Here is a 6000-nt window from a genome sequence, read left to right on the forward strand (position 1 = left end):
TTTGCTGAATAATCAGGATAATCCAGGTCTCTTCATAAGTAATAAAGTCGTTTTGCTGGCATGATCTGAATAAATCTCAGTTACCAGCATAGCAGATCTTTTTATCATCATTTCTTTAACTCTAATATAGTTATGTGGTATCAGCCTCAAATATACTTGAGAATACATAAATATTTAGAGAATATAAATCAAGAGTGGATTTCAAAAGATACCAATCTATCAAAATGTAATACATATTTGATTTCATACCCTGAAGTTATCTGCCGATAAACTCATTATTCTCTCCTAAAAATTAGTACTCTGACTTTGTTTTCATCAACATAATCTCTGCTAATCTTCAAAACCGATTATAATTTCTTGAGATAAATGAATATTTTCAGGTATTCAGAGTATAGTAAAACCACTAATATATTTTATTTTGCAGCTAGTCTATTATAGATTAGGTAGCATGTTTGAGACCTTTATATTTTGTTTCATTTATCTACTTAAGTATCAATTTTATGAAATTTTGCCAAAGAGTCTAAATGCTAGCAGTAAACAATTTTACAACTGAAAGTTAATTCTGGAAAGGTATGAGCATTTGTTTCCAAATTATAATTGAGCATAATCTCAGAATCCCTACGAAATAAGGAAAGTACAGTTAGAAGGCAGGTATGGGTTACCTATGCTCGAAATTTCCTTTCACAAGATAGAAAAGTGTTTTGCTGGTGATAAAGCAGAATTCATTAAGTTTTTGTAAATATTATTGTGACACTACATTTTCCTAAATATTTATAAACTCTTAAATTAGAGGAATTATTAGTAATACTATTGGAGGTTTTACAAATTTGAAGTCTATAATTCATATATGTGTCTATGTGTACTTGTGTCTGAACCATAATAAGAGTACGAATATCCATTATTACATAATTTGACCCAACATTTAAACTTCCCAGATGATCATGAACAACTCTGTTATTTCATTGGTTTTTCAAATGTATCTAAAATTAACATATATTGAAATATTTCCCAGAATAAGAGTACAGGAAACCAAACAATATAAGTATCCTTTCCTCAGAGGACGATAACAGTCACCTTGACTTAGAAGGATCATTTGGCCACCAAAGGAAAGAAAATCAATGCAGCTCATTGTGGTTTAGCAACACATAATCCAATTTGGATTGTAAATACACATATCTGTCCCATCTGGAAAGAGATCAATTTCAACTTTACTCTTTATGTAGCAGGTATCATTTTCATCTCTGTGTTCATTCATTTATTTGATAAATCATTTTGAGCTCCTATTGTAAGAAACATAAACAAGAATTACACATTAACCTCAAGGAACTTACAATGTAATAGAAGGGATAGAAAACATTCTCAAGTAACAATAGTCAATGTCACTGTAGTATAACCACTTTAAGAGACATCCCTGTAAAACACCAAGGCTGTAGGAGATTATTCATAGCCGGGGGATCGGAGAAAACTTCAAGGAAGAAATATACATTTGAGCCATTTTAGAACCATCTGGGGATGTTTGATAGAAAAATATCTTGGTGGGGAAGTTGTTTTCTAAAAATACTATAAATTAGAAAGGCTGTAACATATTTAGGATTTAGTTAATTAGGTTAAGTGATACTTTTAGAAAAAATATGGCAAATGAAGCCAGAAAGATAAAAGCCAGAGAAGAGTGGGAATTGAGAGACGATGAGAGTCCCTGCCAATATTTTCTACCATTTTTTCTTTAGAAGACTAATGATTGGTCAGTTTAGGTAAACCTCTAGTGGCACAGTTTTTAAACAGCTCACTCAATGGATTGTTTCATTGAATAAGCACATCAATTTGTTTTGGTATTTTGTATTTCAGTGGTTTATAAAAAAAGAATCAATGTAACCTTTCAAGTTGATTGAAGTCATCAGGCATTTGTTATACACATACTAAATAAGGTTCAATAATTTTTAAATTACATACTTTAATATAAATGTAATATAGAATAAAATATAGAATATTAATGTATAATATAAATCAGTAACTAGATATAGAGTTTTTCGTCTGTTTATAGTAACACTATGAACAAATGCAATGTTTGCAAATGCATAGAGAATTTATCTCATTATCCAGTGTATAAATACCGATCTTAATTTTGAGAGATTTCACATGCTAAGAGTAGGCTAAAATGGACCATGAATCTAGTGCATGACATAATATTTCTATATATACACAATAGCAATAGCATTTGTTAGGAGGTTAAGCGATCCAATAATTATAATATGATGATAACTTAATTTGTCCATTTCAATGTTTTAGAGGGCATTTCTCCTGGGATGAAAATATCTTGATCCTTTTTTTCTCAATTAGCTTTTCCCTTTTCTAAATTAAAAAAAAAAAACATAAGCAAAATATAATCAAAGCAAACACCAACAATGACAAAACAAACAAGAAACAAATAAACAATTCTATTCCTGGTTAGAAAGCTTGCCCGCTCAAGTGATTAGACGGATGAACACAAATTCTTTTTTTCCAGAGGAAAAACAATGAAATAAATGCTTTTCTGAGTCTGGCTCAATAATGCATTAATACCTTTAAGATAAAAACCAAAACAAGACAAAATAAAAACCAAAAAGCGAAGGGTTAAAGAAGTACAAATTTGTAGTTAATAGATGGTCATAGGCATGGGGAGTGTGGCATAGGGAATGCAGTTAGCATTAATGTAATGACTAGGTGGAGAGCCAGAGGAGAGAAAGAGCAATCAGGGGTATCGTTTTATAAACTATATAAATGTCTAACCAATGTACTGTGTACTTTAAACTAATAATAAAATAAAAATTAAAAAACAAACAAACAAAATACTGGGAATGAAAATGCCTTAGGGTAAGAAATCTATCACTCTTTGATAACGGAATGAGCCTTAATTTTTCATTTGTAAAATGGGAGTAACTGTTTACTTTACAGAGCTTTTAGTACCTCTCTCAAGAGGTGTGAGAGTATGAGAATTACCTTATCACTCCAAACCTTTTAGTAGTACCTCTAATGGGTTAAATAGTGCATCCCCGCCCCCCACCCCCCCAAAAAAGATGTTTCCAGGTTCCAGGTCCTAATCCTTAGAACCTGTAAATGCAACTTTATTAAAAAAAAAATAATAGAATAGTCTTTGCAGATATAACCAAGAGAAGGGCTTTGAGATGAGATCATTTTAGATTTAGAGTAGACCCTAAATCCAATGGCAAGTGTCCTTAAAAAAAAAAAAGGAGAGAGAGACTTGAGATTCAAAGACACAAAAGAGAAGTCAATGGGAAAAAGGAAGCAGAAAATAGAGTGATGAGTCTACAAGCCACAGAACACCAAAGAGTCCTGGAAGTCACCAGAAGCTAGGAGAGAGGCATGGAACCAATTCTCCCTTGGAGCCTCCAAAGAAATCAGTCCTGCTGATAACTTGACTTCAAACTCTGAGAGAATAGTTTTCTGTTTTAAGGCATTACATTTCTAGTAATTTGTTATGGCAGTTTTAAGAAACTAATATAGTACCTGAAACTGCCAATAACATTGGTCTGATAAAAATGGCTACTGAGCTTCGATTTTATAATGGGCTCTTTTTCCTTACCTCGGCCCTAAATGGGAAGGAACATTTTTCATTGGAACATTTTGAGGCATTTACAAGTTATTATTAATATTCCTTTATTTCAGAATACTTACACACTCTTATGACCATGACCTCTTTTACATAAATTTCTGTGTCTGATCTAGAACTCACAAACCCCAGCTTGAGCCCTAGCCTTTCATTTCGTTCTCTTCTTAACATCTTAGACTTGATGTAGCTAATATTCCACTCTTCCTTTTCCACATACTCCTTCCTCAAATTTGCTTCTTCTGACTGAACGTCCATAATCATTGTCTCGTTCATCCCAATTACTCATTTTTATACCCCTCTCTTCCTTATATTTGCAGTAGAGTCAGACACTGCAATGCGATACTGGAAAATGTCTTCTTTATATTAGACTCCATTATGTGTCTTTCCATTTATTCTACTGCCATCATCTGAGCTAGATAATAATGATCTCGTGCACATGTTATTCCGAGGACCTCCCAGTTATACTAACTGTCTCCAGGCTTGCAGGCTTTGGCTCCTTTCTATCGTACTGAGTATAATCATTTCATAATGGCTCTCACCTTCTCAAACAACCTTCATGGCTCGTCATTATAATTATCTTTGGGAGAACTTGATGATCTTAAATCTCACTGGCAAGCCCATTCATGGATGCTGCCTCCTTCTACTGAGTTCATTTTGATCGGTGCACACACTAAATGCATTTGCATTCTGCACTTAAGCCTTTGTCGATATTGCTATTTTGGCTTTTGATACTTGCTTATCTTTTGTTAGCCTATTCAAGTTTCATCTTTCAACTCTGAGTGCAAGTCTAATTTTCTCCAGGCATACTGTATTTGTCCATTTCAATGGATTTTAAGGATATCTTTTTGTTTAAGTCTATAGATTATCTTGTGACATTTATACTAATTTGCTTTACTTTTGTTTAGTTATTTACAGTTATTGTCTTCATAAATATATTGAAATATATTAGGGTTTATTTAAAAATATATTTCTAAAATATCAAACACTTTTTTAATACTATACACTCAATATATATTTGCTGAATGCCTACTACACAACATTTTGGCAATTTAACTTTTAGAGATTATTCTTTATTGAAATTATGGAAACATGGTGTGTGTATGTGTATATATGTGTGTGTGTGAGAGAGAGAGAGAGAGAGAATGAGAATGCACATAGTGCAAAGAAAGTAGGGAAAGGAAAGAAGTTTTGTGTCTACTAACATTAATTATAATAAAAGGTTTGATAACTTATGCCAGAAAGAGTACTCTCTGATTTCTTGCTTGGCTCCAAGACACTCCAATTTCCCATGCAAAAGCAGTTTTGTCTGTTTGGCAGATTGTTTGAGCTGGAATTAAATGTGCACAGCTGGTACCATCTGCTGAAAATTCTTTAATTCTTGTTATCTCTTAAACAGCTTTTGGTTTCGTTTTATTCATAATTCATTTATGGAGGATGAGGAAGATCTATTGGGGTCTTACTATTGGTCTCTTAATGAATGTATTGTTTGTGCTCAGATTAGTAGATAGGAGTACCCTGGTTTATCAATATTGCTAAGTATTAACCTAGTGTCTACTTACAAGACTGGGTTTTGAACAAAAACTAAGGTCAGTTTTAGGTTGTTGTATAGAATAGTTTCTTGAGATTATGTATTATAACGATGATAGTATTTCAATTATTTCTCCTTATTTTTTTAAAAAACAATTTCCCTTTAATTTCTTTTCTTATTTTACAATAGAAGCCTTGAAATTTGAGTCATAATTTCCTAGCCAGCAGACAAAAATCAGAAACCTAGAAGTTATGCTGGATTCTTCTCTTTCCCTCACCTCTTTCTTACTCTGTTTTTTTAACATCTCTGAAATCAGTGTCTTCCTGTATATCTTCCTGTGTATCACTGACTTTGTGCGGGCCCTCAACACTTCGTCCCCCCAACCCCATTCAATGCATTCTCTACTCAGGACTTAGAGTGATCTTTCTGAAACACAATTCTGATTATTATACTCTCCTACTTAAAATTCCCCAATGTCTACACATTTCCTTCAAAACATATTTGAAAAATCTGTCCATTTCTATCAGTTACTGTTGCTCCTTTTCCTGACATTTACTCCCTCACTTCTGTTCCTGCTTTGCCTGAAAAACTCCAGAAAATACTCAAACCCAAGTTAAGGTGACTTTTTTAAATTTCTTTTGTAGGATTCATTTCTTATTCTTCTTAGTTTGAGGAAAATGAGCTGTTTCTATATTCCAGTAGGAACTTGTTGAAACATTTGTTATAATGTATTGTCTTTTTTGCCTGTTTAAGTGTTTGTTAATAGAAACTAATGTGTTTGAGGTCCTAATGAACAATATCTATTTTTCCCCAAAACTTCAAATACTAGGCCAGCATCCTGAAATATTGGGCATTTGATATATAA

The sequence above is a fragment of the Rousettus aegyptiacus genome, unplaced genomic scaffold (assembly GCF_014176215.1).
Source record: "Rousettus aegyptiacus isolate mRouAeg1 unplaced genomic scaffold, mRouAeg1.p scaffold_m13_p_15, whole genome shotgun sequence".
In the NCBI taxonomy this organism is placed as follows: Eukaryota; Metazoa; Chordata; class Mammalia; order Chiroptera; family Pteropodidae; genus Rousettus; species Rousettus aegyptiacus.